We start from the raw sequence: 19,916 nt of genomic DNA, 5'->3' as shown, positions 1-19,916 counted from the left end.
ACGTCCATATTGTTTTCCATAGTGGCTGCACCATTTTACATTCCCACCAACAGTGCAAGGGTTCCTTTTTCTCCACATTCTTGCCAGCACTTGTTGTCTTTTGTTTTTTGTTTCTCAATAATAGCTATTCAAACTGGTATGAAGTGATAAATATCATTGTGGTTTGGTTTCACTTTTTGTATATTAATTATATCTTAATAAAGTTGTTAAAAATATCTTATATTGTTTCTTACACATTATAGGTAGCTTTTGACATTTTGATCGCTGTGCAAAAAGATAACATGTCTTGCTTATTCTCTGGATGATACCCTCCTCCTTTGGTAACTCTACTGCTTTGACCTTTCCCAGTAGACCTTTTGAAAGGATGACAAATATCTGCCTTTGGCAAGTACTTACAGGGTTCATTCTAAATGACATACACCCAGTAGGTGCTAAGAATAGAGTTGGGGGGGCACAGGGAGGGTATGGATGAGGTCCCTCCTTTGTGGAACTTTAACTCTGGTTAGACAAATGGTAACAGCAAAGCCTGAGAAGCGTTAGCATTGGAAACTCTGAGTGTGAGGGAGTCATGTGGCAGGGACTCCTAGAAGGAGGAAGAAAAGGTTTCCCTCATGAAGTACAATTAAAGCTGAAAAATGAAGGCTTCTAGGGTTAGTTACACTTGAGAAAGTGCTCCAGGCAGGTTGAAGAATAAGGCTCCACGACCCTGGAAGGAAAAGAAGTCTGGAGCTGAGAGGAGCCATATCCCCCTACCTGTAGCTACAGGAGATGGCAAGGTAGATAGATGGTGGCTAGACTCCGGTGACCTTGTCAAAGGGTGAGACTTAATAGTTCTCAAGTAGGGGAGTGAAATGATCTGATCTGAGATTAGGAAGCATCATTCTGGCTGCTCCATGAGGCAAGAGGGAATGTGGGAATCCTGGCAGGAGGCATAGATACCTCATGTCTGGATGATTCTGGCCCAGACTTGAGTGGTTTAGAAACAAAGTAATGAATAGATTTGAGGGAAATTTAAATATTTGGCTTCAAACCAAAGCTACCACCTCCCACCACCACCCAGATAGGGATGAGGTATGTAGAAACCTTAATCTTTAGCCTGCCCCTCTGCAAACAACACCCAGAACATATTTAGTTTGGAAAAAAGAAGGGAACCGATATCCAAAGTGGAACTAGAGGGTTGTCCGTGTCAATTATCTGAGCTAATCTGCTTGACCCACTGCTTCAGCTAATGAAGGGCTGCTTGCCCTCCTTCTACCCCAATTACGCTTATCATCATGCTTATCATTGCAGGGCCCCAAAGAAGCCAGGAATAACTCAACACCAGTCCCTCTAGCCAAACAATCAGAAAACAAAGATAACTTTAAAGAGTGTCAAGCCCAACTTTATGACTCCCTCATAGGCACCAAGGGCATTGTCTCAACAGCCTAAGCCACCAGACAAGATAGCCCAGGACTATTTGTGAGTTGACTTGCTAGGACCAATCATGACTCAACTGTTTACAGCAGAGCAAAGGTAACTTGGGATGCGAAAATTGACAGCTGCCTCCCGGGAGACCATTGCACCTGGAAACAAGGCACTTGGTTTCAAAGGGAAATGTTTGTATTGGCACAGACCCAGGCTGGATAAAGTGTGCCCGATGAGAGGTCACGCCATGGGGAGGTGAGTGAGCACATGCACATATTTTAAAGAACTGGAGTCTTCACAGCAGACTGTTTCAAGGCACTCTCATGGTTACCCTGAGCAGCTCAGAGGCCAGCAATCATCACTCATATGTGCTCTGCTATTTACATTTGGATATAAGCAGATCTTCTCAGAATCAGATTTCATTTCTTGGCAGAAGTAAGATTCAGGGCAGCAATAATAAGAGTAATAATAGCAATGCTAGTATCATTTATTAATGGCATATTACATTCTGGAGGCATTATGTCATTCGGGTCATATATATTACCTCTACTGTCATCACAGCCTGGTGCACATACGAATCACTTGAGGAACTTTAAAATACTGATGCCTGGGCCCATCCCGCAAAGGCTGTGATTTCATTAATCTGGATGGAGCCCAGGCATTGGCATTTTAGGGCTCCCCAGGGAATTCTGATGTACAGCCAGGGTTGAGAACCACAGCTTAATCATCACGACAACCTGCAATGTAGGGCTCTTTTGCTTTATTTTACAGATGAGAAGAAAAAAAAAAAAAGAGCCCAGAGAGCCCAAGTAATTTGCCTAAGTGCAACCTGGAGTCTGTCTGGCTACCAACCCTCCCTCTGAAGTATTGCTCCACACACTGTGTAGGGAATCCTTGGATGAAGAGTAGCAGAGAGAGCACACGGAGGAGAAAGGGCAGCCGAGGGCAGCACCCCACGGGTACCTGGGAACTCTGAGCAGGAGGCTCCACCCCCCCCCCCACTCTGAGCCAGCTGTGCACCCCGCAGGGGGAGGATCTGTGAAGGAGAGGAGCTGAGTGGGCAAATAACCCACCTTCGTGGTTGCAGCAGCCCTTGGCCGCCCTCCAAGCCCCAGGGGATGGCACAGAGGAGAAAGCTGAGCAGGGCATGGCCGGGCTGGGCAAGCAACCCCATGCGCACTCATTCACCCCTTGCTTTGTCATACTGCTTCAGGGACATGAACTTCCTTCCCCAGCTTCTGCCTTCCCACCCTGGGCCATGCCAGGGTGTCTGCTCAGGGCTGTGCCAGGTTCCCCAGCTGCCTCTTACCTGTACTTTTGAAACCTGTTATCAACCAAAGGAGGTCGCTCTGACGGATACATTATTGAATGGAAAGGAAGCATCCTCTGATTCTTGTTTCTCAATCATGAGCACCCTTAGCCATACATAACTGCCTGAAACAAATATAATCAAACAGGAACGTGAAGCTTCCTTTTTCTTCTTCCCCTGCAGGGAAGAGCAGGCCTGGCCCTTCTGCTCTCCCCCTTCTAGAGTGAAGCATGGATACAAAGCAAGGAGCTGGGCTCCTCTGTACCGTCCCACTCCCTAGATGAAGGCAGATCTTCCAAAATATTTCTGATACTGCAGAGAGTGGCTGAGAAAGGATCACACCCCGGTGGGAAGAAGTTTCTGGAACCTGAGGTGGGCAGTGTCTGACCCTCTCTGTACTTCAGGTCTGAACTCTGCTCTTATATTCCCCATAAAGGCTTGGACTAGCCAGCTTCATTTGTTTATTTACTAATAGTTATTAAGGGTTTGTAGCACTGGGGTTTCTTAGAGGAGGAAGACCCGTCTCTGGCCTTAAGCAACTCACGGTTTTAGCAGAGGAGTCATACAAACAGCAATATCACAGTGGGGGAAGCAGTAATGTGGTGGGGGACACCAAGAGAGGCCCTAGGCCCAGTCAAAGAGGGCATCAGTGTTCTAGAGGGGTGACCCTTTTCTGGAGACTTCCTGCAAGCCTTGTTGGAGTTAGCTAGGAAGGGGGGAATTGTTATTCTAAGTGAAGCTGGCAGCTTCAGCAGGGGAGCTGAAGAGTCTGTCCCTGGCTTCACTAAGGGACATTCCTTGCTGGAAAGTCACTTAGCTGCTGGAATGCTTCCCTCTCTAGGTTGCAGAGATTTGGAGTTCCTGCTCTAGATTCAGGTCAAAGGGCCGAGTCCAAAGTGCAGCTGAATTCCTCACTCAGGTTTTTTTTTTTTTTTTTTTTTTTTTTCTCAACAGAAGCAGATAGTGCTGAAGGCCTGCCAGCCACACCAAAGAGCTTCTCACAAGAAGGCACGAGCCAGGTTGAGGCAGCTTCACAAGGGGAGGAATGACCTGTTTTGGACCAGAAGCCATGACTCGAATGAGGCTAACAATACACAAAGCACAGGCACCGTATAGAAGAGTCATTTTCCTCCTCTCAGGTTTCATCATAGTAACTGTCATTACAAGGCAGACAGAGATCCGTGGATGGAGGTGTACCTGCGTTTCCAGTCCTGGCTCTGCTATGTAGGGTCTTGGATGACCTATGACAGGTCGGATTTGGTCACAAATCCAGAAACGACTTCATGTCACTGAGGTATTACTCTGCTGCTCTCTATGTCCAAGCCCATTTTTATATAGTTTTATAGTCTTGTCTCTCATACTACGCACCTACCAGCCAGACACACCTGGGCAGGCAAGGAGAGCGGGAGTACTGGTGTTTGCTGCATATCTACTGTGTGGTGAGCATGGACACTTTAAGGTACGTTTAAATTTACCTACAAATTTGTCTGGAAGTGTTTTGATCCACACTTTCAAATGAGGGAACTGAAGCTCAGAGGGAGTTAATGACTTTCTCAAGGGCAGTTTCATACCAGATACAGTGACAAAGAGAAAAAAAAAATTGTGGGATGGAGCCTATTAAGCCAGGCTTCATGGATCTGATAGGATCCGAGCCAGAGCCTGGTCTGGTGGGCAGGATGGGAGAGCACTGTGAGCACAGCATCACAAAGGTTTCAGACTCAACATGACAGTGTAATCATTTATGACTTTCAGAGGTTCTACCTGATTTCCTTTAAGAATGAGGTATTCGAGTTAATTGCCTGGTTTTGAGCATGCAAACACTGAAATGTGCTAGAAGGGCCAAAGTTCAGGGGTAAGTGAACTGTACTGCAGCATGTTAGGAATAGAATAAATGCTGACAAAGCAGCAGAGATTTTTACATTTTAACTGCAGGTCAAAAGAGGACTCTTCATACAAGATGGCTGAAATTGAGCAAACACACAATCCCAGATGGTTTCAGACAGCAGGATAAAAATGAGTAAACCAATATGGGTTCATTGAAGATAACGAGTGTACCACTCTGTGTTGAGTGTGTGTATATGCGGGGGGTGGGGGGCGGAGGGTACGTAGGAACTCTGTATTTTCTCTTCAGTTTTGCATGGACCTGAAACTCTTCTAAAATAAAATCTACTTTAAAACAATGAAATGAAACAACTTAAAAAAATTGTTTTAAACAAATGAGGCCAGGTCCCAAAGCTGTCCCCTGAGGCATGAGGGGAGGAGAGTGTGTTCCCTCTCTTGGTAAACTGGAGCAGACACCTTGCCCAGCTGTGGTGAGTTTTGTCATCTTTAATTTTTCTAGTTCACTTGCTAATGAAATGCTGATGAGCATCAAAGGCTTTAAAAAGCAAGATACGGAATACGAAAAAGTAGAAAAAGGAAAATGAAGAGGAGGAATTGAAGGATGCTTTAACAGCCTGCATATTAAAAAATAATAAGCTGGCTGCATGTGCAGGTTGCAAAAATTTAATGATTTAAACGTCTACGAAGAGGAGTTTTACAGAACATCCAATATTTGGTAACACTGGGAGTGGTGCACTTGTCTCTTTTTCCTTTATCTATTCTCTAAAATAGAGATAACAATACCTGCCTCCCATGCTTATGGTGAGGATTGAATGACATAATGTTTATAAAATTCTTAGCCCATGGGCGCCTGGGTGGCACAGTCCATTGGGCTGCTGACTCTTGGTTTCAGCTCATGTCATGATCTCAGCCATGACATTGAGCCCCAGGTTGGGCTCTGAGCTCAGTGCAGAGTCCGCTTGTGTTTCTCTCTCCCTCTGCCTCTGCCCCTCCCCCCACTCACTCATGTGTGCTTGTGTGTGCATGTGTGCATACACACGCTTTCTCTCTCTCAAATAAATAAATCTTTAAAAAAATAAAAGTCTTTGCCCAAAAGTCTGCACTCATTCATTAAAAATAGTTATTGAGTTGCTGATTATGAGCTAGATAACAAGTTGAACAAAACAGATGTGAGGCCTCCTGACTCATGACTGAAAAGGGAGAGCCAGATGTTAAATAAAGAAACATAAGATAATTAGTTATAAATTGTGAAGAGTACCACAGAGGAAAACTTCAGAACATCGTGAGAAAATGACGGGGCCTCAGAGTCCATACTCAATAAATAGTAGTCATTTCAAGACAGACATTTCTTTGCAACTATGATAGATTAGTTTCTATCAGACTAGATCCTTCCACAAGGGATAACTGGGAACCCTTGGATTAAGAGAATAAAAAAGGAAATCTGTTTGAAGGAATACAAATGCTGCCAAGGCGATAAGGGCATAAGTAGACAAGATTCCAGAGCAAAGGTAAATGAGAAGAGGTCAGATTCACATGCTGCTCTACTTTCTCCAGGAAGCATGGGTAAGATAATAAGTGGCTGCAGAGAGGTTTCAGCAATCTCATGGGACAAAATTGGAGTTCATGGCTTCTAAGGAGGAGGGGCACTGAGAAACACAAAGGAAATACACAAAAGAGGTCTTTAGGCAGAAAAAAAGTGAAGCTAAATGACAGCAAAAATTCTAGGAAAGAAAAAATAGTAAGGAAAAGATATATGTAGGGAAATCTAAGTAAATATTAACTATATAGAAATAATACTAATAATGTCATGGGGATTTAAATATATGTAGAATTAAAATAAATGGCAATGATAGCATAAAATTCAAAATGAAGAAAAGTCAAAGTGTTTAAATGTCCTTTCATTGTACAGGAATTGATAAAAATATACTGTTGTATATTATGCTTCTTTAATAGAGTCAAGATTCTTGCTGAATCTCTAAACTAGCCTCTGAAAGAAGGCCAAAAGTTTTCGTAACTGCCAAGATGTGAAAAAAGTAGAGTAGTAAAACCTACTTGATTTACCTAAAAGAAGGTAAGGGGAAAAAAAGGAACGTAGAATGAGTGGGATTATTTGGAAGAAAAAAATAGTAAGATGGCAAATTTAAACCCAAATGTTTCAGCAATTATATTTGTTTAAATATAATAGACAATTGTAAATAATTTTTTAAAATGTATATTGTCAGACTGCATTAAAGATAACAAGACTCAATAGTATAAAACTTACAGGAGAAGCATCTTAAATACAAGGATACAGAAAGAATAAGAGTAAAGAATAAGGAAAGACACACTCTACAAATCCTAACCAAAAAAAGTGGCATTGGCATAGTAGTATCAAACGAAGTAAAATGTATGGCATAAAGGGACCATTTAAAAGTGATAAGGGGCACTGGGGTGGCTCAGATGGTTGAGTGTCTGCCTTTGGCTCAGGTCATGATCTCCAGGTCCTGGGATCAAACCCACATTGGCTCCCAGCTCATCAGGGAGTCTGCTTCTCCCTCTCCCCCTGCCTCTCTCCCCTGCCTGTTCTTCCTGTCAAATGAATAAATACGAAATCTTTTTTTAAAAAGTTATAAAAAGATAAAAGGATTAATCCGCTAGGAGAATAGAATAGTCGAATAGTCGAATAGTCTTAAAGTTGTAGTATTTAATAACATAGGTTCAGAATATGTAAAGAAAAAATGTTAGAATTAAAAGAGAAATAAGCAAATCTACAACCACTGGAAGCTTTTAAGCATATTTCTCACCAAAACTGATAGAACAACAACAACAAAAAATACAATAGTGAGAAAAACCAGACATGGTCCCTGTTGGACTGAACTTGCATTAGAGTAAGAGACACAAATAATAATCAAATAAGAAGGTGAATGAATGTAAAATCGCACATTGGCTGAGTGCTCTGCTCAAAGGAAGGAAAGGAAGTGCTCTGCTCAAAGGAAAGGAAGACAATTCTAGAACATTGAACATGACTTGAACTGAGGGAATAGAAGTCTTTCCTAAAAGACGGGACACTTGATTTCAGATCTAAAAGATGTAGAAGGATTAATTAGGCGAGTGAAAGTGGAAGGGTGAGGCAAACATCTGACACAGCAGACATCAAGGTACCTGCAGAGATTTCAGTAGGAGGGAGCATTGTGAGTTTGAGGAGCTGAAAGGAGGCCTGAGAGTGACTGAGGCACAGTGAATGAAGGAAAGTAGCTCAAAGTCAAGCTGGCAAGGTAGGCAAAGCTGGAACACTGAGTACTTTGTAGGCCACATTACAGATCTTGGACTTTATCCAGAGAGTAACTGGAAAGCAATCAAGAATGTTAAAGTAGTTGTTTTTTTTTTAAGTTTTTATTTATTTATTCATGAGAGACACACGGAGAGAAAGAGAGAAGCAGAGACGCAGGCAGAGGGAGAAGCAGGCTCCCTGCAGGAAGCCTGATGTGGGACTCGATCCCAGGACTCCAGGATCACGCCCTGGGCCGAAGGCATACACTCCACCGCTTAGCCACCCAGGCGTCCCTTAAAGCAGGTTTATATTGTCATTGGACTTAAGTTTGGAAAAGATTATTCTCGCTGTGGCACGAGAATGGATTGTAGAAGGTCAGAGTCAACAGAGGAGGCTAAACAATTCAGCATTCCTCAGATGAGCATGATGGTGGAGACACAGAGGTGGAGAGGAGTGAAATGCAAGAGACATTTAAGAGGTAAAAAGCAACAAGACTCAGTGAAGGATTCTACATGGTGACTGAGAGCAAGGGAGACATCAAGAATGTCTTCTTGGGATCCCTGGGTGGCGCAGCAGTTTGGCACCTGCCTTTGGCCCAGGGCGCGATCCTGGAGACCCGGGATCGAATCCCACGTCGGGCTCCCAGTGCATGGAGCCTGCTTCTCCCTCTGCCTATGTCTCTGCCTCTCTCTCTCTCTGTGTGACTATCATAAAGAAAGAAAGAAAGAAAGAATGTCTTCTTGGGTTCTTGCTTGTGCAAATGTGTCCAACAGTGATGCCATTCTCAAGATAAGAATCAGGAAGAAGGCCAAGTTTTGGAGGGAAGACCATAAATCCAGTTTTGAACATATTGAGGTTGAAGTGTTTTTTCTGTTACAGATTATCTCTAGAACGTCCTCCTCAAGGCTCTTAATTGATTTTTCTTTGTGGTGTTCAGTTTGTTTTATTTGCTTCTCTTACCCCCTGCAGTCTAACATTTCAAAAATGCAATTGCAAGTCTTAACTGTGGATATTTATCGTGTCACTGCATCAAAATATTGACATTTGCCTAATTTGAACCTTCCCAGGAAGTAATGCAAACAAGAGAGAAGATGGAAACTTTGTTGTGATCCCCAGGAGTGCTTGCAGGATGTTGGACACTGACCCCAGTTAGAGTCCAAATGTGCCAGAGAACTTTCCTGGCTCTGGTTGTCAAAGGCCATTTAATATGGCAAGATCACTTTTCTTAAAGATGCTGCACAAGGATGAGCAAGCCAAGGTCAGGGGAATTGGCTCTCAATATACAGGGAAATTTCAGAGAAACATTAATGAGCTCCCTCTTCGTTGAAAATTAAATCTGTCAAGGATATGAATCAGGTGTCATGTGAAAGAGCCTGATCAACTCTTTCAAAGCAATTTCCTATTAGAACTCCAATCCTGGAAGATGCCATTTCCCTTGCTCCAAGGTAGTTGAGATCCTGTTGGCAAGTTGTTTTGCAATCCTTCCCATGAGAAAGAATACAGTAAAGATGACAGCCCAGTTAATTCACATCCAGAAAAATGAAATGTATATTCATGGTCATTTCTCTTTTTCTCGGCATTGATCAGTAACCTTGGGAGAGCATATCAAGCCCTTTTTTCAACACATTTTTCCTCTCCTTCTTCCTCATGTCGTTTAATTCTTTTGTGGCCTCACTTAAAAGAAGAAATTGAATTTCTATCTATTAAGATAGAAATTTTGATAAGAAGTTTGGTTATGTAGGTTCATAGATTATATGAACTTTAAATTATGTATTCTTCTTTAAGGCAAGTTCAATTTTAAGGTTTTGTCCTAAATCTTTATAATTGAGTCTGCCTGCAATTTCAACAGTTGTCATACTAGGGGGGGAAGATCTGCTTCCTTACGTGGAGTAGAATCTTGAGTTTTGTAATTCTATGAAGAAAATAAGAGACAGATGATTTACAGCTGTTTCACAAGCTATGAACATAAGCCAATTATTGAAGGAGGAAAGGTAGTAGATATTCAGGAACTTGTTATTTCATGTGGTTTTCTGTATTTTGGATTTGCTTGAGGATCATCGTTTTAGGGATTTATAAAATAAAAGGCTAATTACATGTAGCCTGGAACCAAGTCAAAGTATCATGACCTTTACCAAAGCTGCTCAAACAAAAAGCACCACAGAATTTTGAAGCATAGGGGCACGTTAAACCATCAGGTAGTCCAGGGCTTTCTGGGTGGGGGAGGGGAGGCCCTGTGATTTGGGATCCTGTTTTTAATCCTCCCTACCTCCTATTACCATAAAAGGTACAAATTCCAAGAGGGAATGTCCTGGTAAAAGTCACATGACTTGTATCTCAGAATTCACCTTCTTATGAATTTTCTTCAGGGAAAAGCAGCAAGAACTTGAGCCAGTCCTTATTCCAACAGACTGATTAGGTATATCATAAATGGAAAGTCTCAAATGATAGGATTAGGAAGAATTATCCTACATAAGGTCCCTTTCTGGAGACTCTGGGCTTTGGTTGTGTTTAGGCTATTTTATTTCCATTTTGTATTCCTATAGACTCTGTGATTTAGAAGAAGCCATCAAGTTCTTGGATGATTGTTGAGTGGAATTGAGAGAAATGAGAGGAGGGGAGCATCTTAGAGCGTGTCTGAACTTGCTCCTTGCTTTGGCCCTGTCCTACACACTGACAACTGAGAATAGAGTTGATGAGCTAATATGTAAGGTTGTTGGACTTGAATGTTTTGCTTTCTTGTTTGCGAGCTTTGTGCTTGTTTCCTTTCCTTGAAGAGAACATTACCTCCTTTCCTTGTGGCCCCCAACCACATATGGGGAAATATGGGCCAAGTCTACCTTTTAATAATTTATCATGGTGTTGCTTATTCTTGAATTTGATGGATGAAACAAATGACCCAGAGTTTGTGATTAATGGAACCCCATCTCTATTCCAACCCCAACTCATGAACCAATGACTTCTACTTGCGCCTGTCATATTAACAAATTTGTCAGAGGCCCTAATTTAAATCTGGAGCTAAGCTGGTGATCTCAGTTGAAATACTCTGATTTATTCTGAACAATCATTTGATAGAATAGTCTTAGTTTTTCCATCCGTAAAATGAATTCCATGTTGGTAATACTGGTGTTATAGTAAATAACTTTAAGAGAATTGCTGAAGGCTGTGACATATGACCCACTGTATTATTATTTTATAACGGAGAGTTTTACCTTCCAAAGAGAAGTGCTATCGGCTTCTCTTGGCATCGCTAGTAATTTATTATTAATGATATCTAAAAATTCCAGCATCCCAGGAAGCTTCAAGCATCATTACTGCATTACATTTTGCTTTTGTGTTAATGGACAGCCATTTTTCACTGTCATTTTCACGGGTAGCAAGAGAGCACAGATGAAAAGTTTTCACGAATGTAGGACAGTACAGACATATTCCAGGCTCTGTTCCTTGTTATTAATCGAATGATCAAATTCAGCTTTATCAGAAGTGAGAATTTTCTAGATGTGGACAGTAACCTATGTACCTCCTTCTTCTTGGTGCCCTCAATACATCACACCCACTTAGGGGCAAGGGTTAGGAAACACTGAATTTATTTAGTACTTTCATGTTTGAAGAATTAAGAAATCCACATCATTGATTTTTTTGCTTTTTCATAATGGAGAAGAAAAAAGTCATGGTTTAATTTCAGGCAGTGGAGAAGCTTCCATTCAATTCAACTTCTCTATGTTGAGTAAGGAAGTCCCTTTGATGCCACCAAAGAATTTATCCCTCTAGAAGGAGGAGAGGGTTTTCTGCTTTGAAGACAGTTCTTGTAGATAAGGACTCCTTGCTTCCACAATCTGGAATAATCTAAGTCAAGCCCAGCTGACATACTATACAAGCCAAACTATGCTAACCCTTGATGTTACAAATGAAAGCAGTTCTTTTCTCTCTAAATCACATTGCACATCTCCAGCTTGTAATTTGCCTTTCTTCAAATGTTTATGGTCTTGGGATGGCTGTATCAGAAGATGCTAACAGTCAGCAAGAACAAGGGTATCAGGGGTCTTGTTCTGTCTCCTTTCTTGTACCTGCCCTTTGGTTAGTTGGCACTATGTGAACAAACTTACAAATTTGAATGGCAGGGCATTTGGGTGGCTTAGCTGATTCAGTGTCTTCCTTTGGAGCCTGTGTTGGGTTCCCTGCTCATCAGGCAGTCTGCTTCTCCCTCTGCTCCTCCCATGCTCATGCTCTCTCTCTCTCTTTCTCAAATAAATAAAATTTAAAAAAAATTTTGAATGGCATATTTTCAAAGGGATGAAGAATACCAAGACAATAGCTCTCTGCAAATGCAGTATAATTGGCAGATGTAAAAAGTAGAGGAAGGAGATATTTAGCAGGTATATACTCATTATTAATAGCTTACAGCTAAGCAATTTCACATTTTGTTTTGATATCTTCTGACTTCATAGAGTTTTCCTTTATACAGTCCAAGCATGTACAGCAAATACTTTTTCATCCAATTACAGATGGCAGTGTATTTTTCCCAATTAGCAGGGTGCTTGGGTGTGTGGTAACAGGAGAAATAAGGACATCAGGGGTCTCATTCTTCTCTCTTATTTTCCATGCCTGCCCTTTGTTGTTTAGTTTTGGGTTATTTTGCCAGGAAACAGCTCTAGATGCGTCATATTTCCGCCCATTAATCAATGCTAATCCAAAGAAGCATGAGGCATAGACAGGGAAAGTCTCTGCCTTCACTTACAAAACAAGTCAGTGTTTATACTTGGAATCTGTTCTAGACAAATTAAAGGATGAAAGAGAATGCCCTGTCCATTAAGCATCATGACAACCTGGCTGTAAAAACTCATAATTTGTTCAGAGCCAGTAAATGGATATTCTGATATTTGTAATCTGTATTATGGTCTAGTGAAGTATTTCCTAAAAGGCATTTCAGGGAAGAGAAATCCCTGGAGATGCTTCACAGAAGGGATCTGGAATTCAGTAAGTTTGGGGGAACATGTCACATAAGATTTCCCTTTTTGAGACTCACAATGCATAACAGAATTTTACAGCTCTGACAACTCCTCCTGTTAAAAACAAAGAAACAAAACTATTGTATTTTGTATAACCTAGCATTTTAAAAACTCATTTGGTCTTAGACCACATTTTTTAAACTTACTTTTTGGAATAATACTTATTCATATTTGAAAGTAGCAAGTGAAGTAAGTGATCTGTAAGCTATAGTTTGGGAGCTGATCAGTACTTTTAATCAAAAGATAAAGTTTCAAAGCCAAGGTCTGCTCTTGATTTGTAGTACAACACAAATCACCATTATATCCTGCTACACCCCAACAATACTTCCCACTTTTAAATGAAAATAATAAGTGAAAAAATTTTAAATTCTTATGATGTGTTAGGCACTGTACTAAGTGCTTGAGATGCCTTATCTAATTTATTCCTTTAAACTTGTATTTATTTTTAAATAAACCAAAGTAATGAAAGAATATATTCTCACTTATTAAAAGTAGAAAAAAAACCTACAAAAAATTCCTTTTGTTTTAGCATGTAAACATCTGTATCTTTTTCTGTGCATTTAAATAAAAATGTTTATTTTTTTAAACATGTATATGTTTAAATACATATGAATACATATACATAAGAAATATATATGTACACATTTCTTATTTTATCATACATTTCTTACTTTATCATAATCAGAATTATATTATGCATTCTGCTGTGCCCTAGCTTTTTTTAAAATTCAAAGTATGTGTTACAGATATTTCTATGTCAGTATATGCACATCAACCACATTCCATTTAGTGGCTTCATAACATTTATGGCGTATCACACTTACAATTTTTAAATGTTATTCAGCTGATTTGCAAATTGTTCAACAATGTAAACAATTATTTTTGTTTCTATTTCCAGTAATATGGCAGATAGGTAACTTGAATGATGCCCTACTTGAGACAATCAGAATGCTGGAGAAAATACAAGCTGTATCAGCCTGTATGTAAAGAAGGACTACTCAGAGCTCAAAAGATAAAGTGAAAGCATGGACCCTGTGGAGCAAGAGATGGCCAAGCTTGTCTTTCTGAATTTTTTTTCCACAGAACCCTGGAAAATTTGACCAAATTCATGGTGAGATGCAGAAGCCAGGAAGTAAAACATACTCAGCTCATACAAGGAGCTGAACCAATAGACAACACCCAACATAAAGCCTGCATCTAAAGCACTATACCTTCAGTGTGACAGTGTCCCCAGAAGGGACAATTTACCTGGCTAAGTCTGGGTGCTATAGGTAAACGATGAGGATAATCTCTTCCAAGAGTTTAAAACCACAAACCTGACTTTATGTGGCTTTGAAATCTAGCTCATGGTATCTTTGTTTTTCAAAAACACCAAGTTGAAAATATATAGTTGATCCTTGAACAACCCGGGTTGCATGAGTCCACTTATATATGGATTTTTTTCAATAAATATACATACATTACTGTGAAAGTATTTTCTCTTCCTTATGATTTTAACATTTTATTTTCTCTAGCTTACTTAATTGCAAGAATACAGTATACAGTACATATAGTATACAATATATGTGTATTACCAGTAATTCTTCTAGTCGGCAGTAGGCTATTAATAGTTAAGTTTGGTGGGGAGAGGGGAGTCAAAAGTTATACACAGATTTTCAACCATGCTAGGAGGTCAGCTCCCCTAACCTCTGCATTGTTCAAGGGTCAACTATAATGTGCATGCAGGTTAATGATGCCCCTAAGCATATGATGTAAGTAAAATAAATCCAAATCCTCTTAGAGAAATTTCAACCCAGGCTTCCAAGAATTCCCAATAGCATTATAAGAAAAATTACCAGTGTACAAAGTTCACAAGACACACAGAAACCAAGATACCATGAGGGAAAAACCAGCAGAACAATACACAGGAGACTCAGACTTCATATATTGGAATTATCAGACACTAAAATACAGTTAAAAAACTGTATTTAATGCTTAGAGAAATAAAAAAAGTTTGAGGATATGAACAAGAATAAGAAATTTTAAAAGAAGAACTAAATATATTTGCAAAAGAATTACTAAAAACAAGAATTCTAGAAGTCGTAAATATACAGATTGAAATTAATAAGGCAATATAAACAGCAGATGAGACAGACACAGATAAAGAAGTAGTCAATTAGAAGATATAGCTAAAGAAGCTATACAGAATACAGCTCAGAGAGATGACGAGATAGACAATGTGAAAGAGTGGCTAAAGACATAGAGGATAGAGCAGGAATGTTTGACATACATTAATTAAAATTTCAGAGGCCAATAATCAAGATAATGGGGGAAAATAGTAATTCTAATTACTGAAAGACTTTAATCCTCATTTTAAAGAAGGCCAATGAGTTACAAGTATGATAAACAAGAGAAATGGGTTTTGTTAAGCCTTTATTTATTTATTTATTTATTTATTTATTTATTTATTTATTTATTTATGAGAAAGGAGAGAGAGAGAGAGAGAGAGAGAGAAAGCACACAGGGGGAGAAACAGAAGGAGAAGGACAAGCTGACTCCATGCTGAGCATGGAGCCTGATGTGGGGCTCAATCCAACGACCCTGAGATCATGACCTGAGCCAAAATCAAGAGTCAGATGCTTTACTAATTGAGCTACCCAGGCACCTCAACAAGAGAAATGTTTATATCAAACACATCTAATGAAGCAAAACACCAAAAATGAAGAGTTTAAAAAAAAAGCAGTAAGCAAGGTGGCACTACAAAGTAAAAGCAATTAGAATGGTGGGTAACTACTTAAAAGCAGCAATGGCAACAGTTATCTGTTCAAGTTGGGAATATAAATGTTAACTTAGAATCTTATACTAAGAAAACATCTTTCAAGATTGAGGTGAAGTGAAGATATTTTCTATCTTTTTGCTTAGCCATTCTTACTCTGTGCTATTTACCTTGTCACAGAATGGAGGAGAAATTAGACAGAGACCAGCTTAGAGGGAAGGCAGTGTGGTGAGATGGAGGAAAAGACAGCCATTTATAAACCAAGGAGAGCATCTAGGACAGATCTATGCCTCACAGAACTCAGAGGGAGCCAACCCTGCCAACACCTTGATTCTGGACTTCTGCCTCCAGAACTGTGAGACAATCAGTTACAGTTGTTTAAGCCCCCATGGCTGTGATACTTTTTGTCATGGCAGCCCCAGCAGACAACTACTGAGGGAGTGGCACATTGTCCTCATGGCATAGAGAGTACAAATGTTCCAGAAAGGCTTCCATGGCTTACCTAAATGTTGAGTTGCAGGATGAATAGACATTTGCCAGGCAGAACTGGAGAAGGAGAAGCCATAGGAATTTCATTCCAAAAGGACATCATGAATGAGCAGTGTGATGAAGCATGACAAAACTGACAAAACACTAGAGTAGGGACATAGGTTTGGGGTAAGATACTGTGAGGGAGAGGGCTGGAGTAGCAGGATGCTCACATTATGAAGGACCTTTGATTCACGCACACGAAAATATCTCTTTGAAAAATAAATAGGAAGCAGAGAAGCCTTTGTAGCTAGTTTTGTGCTGGATTGAGTCTGTTTCTGATTTCTTTGATGCCATTTAAATGAGCCTTCTTCATGAGTTAAAACTCATGCTCTGATGAAATTTGCACCCTCCAGCGCACATCTCCAGTGCATTATGCACAGTACCCCATACGCTTCCAGGCACAAGTTAAACAAATAACTCCTGATGGAAATAGGGGTACTCAGTACTGTATACTCAGTGAGCAATGAAGCTACACAGCTTGACATACTTTCAGGAAGTCAAGGTCTTATTCTTAATACAAATATGTTCTTTTGATTCCTTTAAAGATAGCTTAAAGTTGCACCTTTGCTTAAAAATATGAAATCGCTTAATGTAGAAGATTGGGATGTCTAAAGATAGGTTGATATAACACTGCTATAATTATGTGTCTCTTCAAATAATTGTGATATCCTCATGCCTTTCTAATTTGAAATCTCTGATCCTGTTATACTAAATTTAATAAAATCAAGTATATGCAGGAAACATTAGAGGAGCATCAGATACTAAGACTTGCATGTTCAAAACCAGAGAACAGAAACTCTTGCATGTTTTATTTTTTTTTAATTTTTATTTATTTATGATAGTCACAGAGAGAGAGAGAGAGAGAGAGAGAGAGAGAGAGGCAGAGACACAGGCAGAGGGAGAAGCAGGCTCCATGCATCGGGAGCCCGACGTGGGATTCGATCCCGGGTCTCCAGGATCGCGCCCTGGGCCAAAGGCAGGCGCTAAACCGCTGCGCCACCCAGGGATCCCAATCAGCATAATCTTTATTATAATACTTGTCACACCTTGAATCAAGGTTATCAAAAAAACTGTTTTATAATAGACATAACCTTTCATTACTGACTTTTGTTATGCCTAAATTCTAAACGAATAGTCCATCTTCAATAGAGTAATTAAATTTTAAAAGCAATAAAATAAAATAATATATCACAAATCCTGTGAAAGGTATTATACATCAGGAAAGTCTAAATAACATAGCAACTGGGTTCCATTTGAGAAATCTGTTATCCACTCATTATGAAGCTTTGGTAAACCCTTCATCACCAGAGTACTTCTGCTTTTTTTTGTTTGTAATATTAAAACAGGAGAAACAGATGCCTATTCATCCAAGGAAGTACATTGGGATCAAAGTACTAATATTCCAGTAGTACTTGCTTAAATGTATCCAAAAAATATTACAGAAAAATAAGTATTTTTGCTTGAAAAGACTAAAGTAATGTATAGTTAATGTTGGAAGACAGTGCTCAGACAGAAAGATAGGTTAACACCAATTTTGCTTATGCAGAGATTAATTTTTTATTCAGAGAAATTTACAAAAAAGGAGAAATAGTCAAGTAAATAAAAGTTCTTTAGAAAAATAGAGTTATTAATTGAATATGAAAATTGGTATCACTGGAGTTGAGCACTCTTGCTGCTTTGGGAACCGAATTTGAAAAAGTTATAGTTCATACAAAGGACTTCATACCAATTATTTGGAATGGAAATAATTTGCTGGGTCTCCAGACTCCCTTGTTATCAGCACAGGTTGTTGGTATGGCTCTTCCCTGATATCAGTCCATTTTCATCACAAATTGAAAAGGTGCTACACTTTTTATTTGTTAAAACACGGGTTTGAAAATCTGTAGCAATCTAAAAGATTTTTAAATATTAGAAAATTGTCTATTTTTATAATAGTGCAGATCAATGTTTTAAAAATAGGTTGTCTATACAATTTTTGGCATCAAGATTATATAACTAGGGAGCATTTTCAAGCAACTTTTTCAAACTTTCTCTCTACAGCTCATAATCCCCTCAAAAGCAATTAATTTGTCATTCTTCATTAAAATAAGTGTGTTCATGTTTTTAAATACCAGTCACTTAATGATCAGCCTCTTGTCATGGTTGAAATGGTAATCAATTTTGGTTCATTCATCTTTAATAGTAGAAAGTAAGTCATCTTAAAATTTAACAGATCTTTTAAATACCTTGCATGAGAGAACCAGGGAGCCTCTGCATTAGTAAAGAACACTACAGTCATGGGCACTGACACACGTCAATTGCAAAACATCAGAATATGCTGAAAATGAACAAAAGCCAAAGAATAAACTACAAGAGAAAAACAAGACAGTTGGGTTTTGTGAGTTGTTTGGCATTAACAATTTCTCTTAAAATTAAAGAAATAAAGAAGAAAGGGAAAAGTATAAGAGGTAAAAGGAGAAAATCTATCCTTTTCATTCAAATTTTAAAGATTTATTTGAGAGAGAGAGGGAGGGAGAGAGAAAGAGAGAGCTAGCAGGGGCAGGGAAGAGGGAGAGGGAGAGAGAATCTCATGTAGACTCCCTACTGAGTGCAGATCCCAAAGCCTGACTTTGGGCTTGAACTCACAACCCTGAGATCATGACCTGAGCCAAAATCAAGAAGTCAGATGTTTAGCCAATGGAGCCACCTAGATGTCCCTGTGTTAAGATTTTAGTGTTTGGTATTTGAATCTAGTGTCTCCAGTGCAAAGCCAAATAGTGTCCTGAAACTTCATTCAAGTGGCTACTGGCTCTTAATTCAGATTTTAAATATGCAGAGTCCATAGAAGTTTAATTTTTCATCTGTATAGTTAATGCCATTAAATTGATACCAGCTATATCTTAGACAAAAATACAAACTTTAACACTTTCATTTGTAACAAAAGTAAAATGTACAAATTTTGACTTTATTACTTTGTAACATTTAATCATTCTATGTTCATCACCTCTAGCCTAGTAATTATACTTTTGGCATTCAATACTGAGAATGTGTTAATAAAAACTTAATGTAACTTAAAATAGCATAATATTTTATGCAACCTAAAATAACCACTAGTAGGAGATAGTTATGTAGCCAATGTTAGCTGTTGATAAAATATTATGCAGATATGAAAGGTTATACTTATAAAGCATTTTATAACATGAAAAACATCCTATAAAACTAAGTTTTTAAAGCTCTGTTCTGAATTACATATAAAGTATAAATACAACCAAGCCAAACCTCATGTGTAGAGAAATTACTGGAAAGAAATATTATTTCATTGTGTGTGGGTGCTACAGTTATGGGATTTTCTTTCCTTTTCATGTTTTTCCCCCTAAATTATCTTTATTGTAGTGCATATTCTAAGCTGCCATCATCTCCTGCCTGGACCATCACAAGAACCGCCCCCTCCCAGACAACCTCCCCATTTTCATTATAAATGTTTTTTTTCTTTATCCATATATTAGCCAAGAGTGATCTTCTTAAATAAGCTGGACCCTTCTTAAAGTAAGTTAGCTTTCTATTACAATTAGAGTACAATCCAAAATCTTTAACCTGTTGACAATAAACTGCTTGATCAGTCCTGCTATATAGGTCCTGTTTTATCTGGTACATTTTTAAAGGATTTCTCATTTCTCCTGAAATCCATCATTATCTTCCTGAAATAAAACTTACATCTTAAACAAACAAACAAACAAACAACAACAACAAAAAAACTTACATCTTATTTATGCTCTTCAGTTCAGTAAATCTCACTTAAATCACTGACTATGAATTATATTTCACACTCACAGCTTGGAC

At 39.1% G+C, this 19,916-nt stretch overlaps 1 long non-coding RNA gene across 1 annotated transcript in view; it reads left to right on the top strand.

The window, feature by feature from the left end:
- Positions 1-3,673: 3,673 nt before the first annotated feature.
- Positions 3,674-19,916, top strand: part of LOC144288015 (uncharacterized) — a 47,201-nt gene continuing 30,958 nt past the window's right edge. The window contains exon 1 of the long non-coding RNA XR_013355951.1: positions 3,674-4,172. This is a non-coding gene — a long non-coding RNA (uncharacterized LOC144288015). The remainder of the gene's footprint in view (positions 4,173-19,916) is intronic.

Source organism: Canis aureus, chromosome 17 (assembly GCF_053574225.1).
Source record: "Canis aureus isolate CA01 chromosome 17, VMU_Caureus_v.1.0, whole genome shotgun sequence".
NCBI classification, from domain to species: domain Eukaryota; kingdom Metazoa; phylum Chordata; class Mammalia; order Carnivora; family Canidae; genus Canis; species Canis aureus.
The sequence above is the reverse complement of the archived record's forward strand: the minus strand, read 5'-3'. Positions and strand labels throughout refer to the sequence as shown.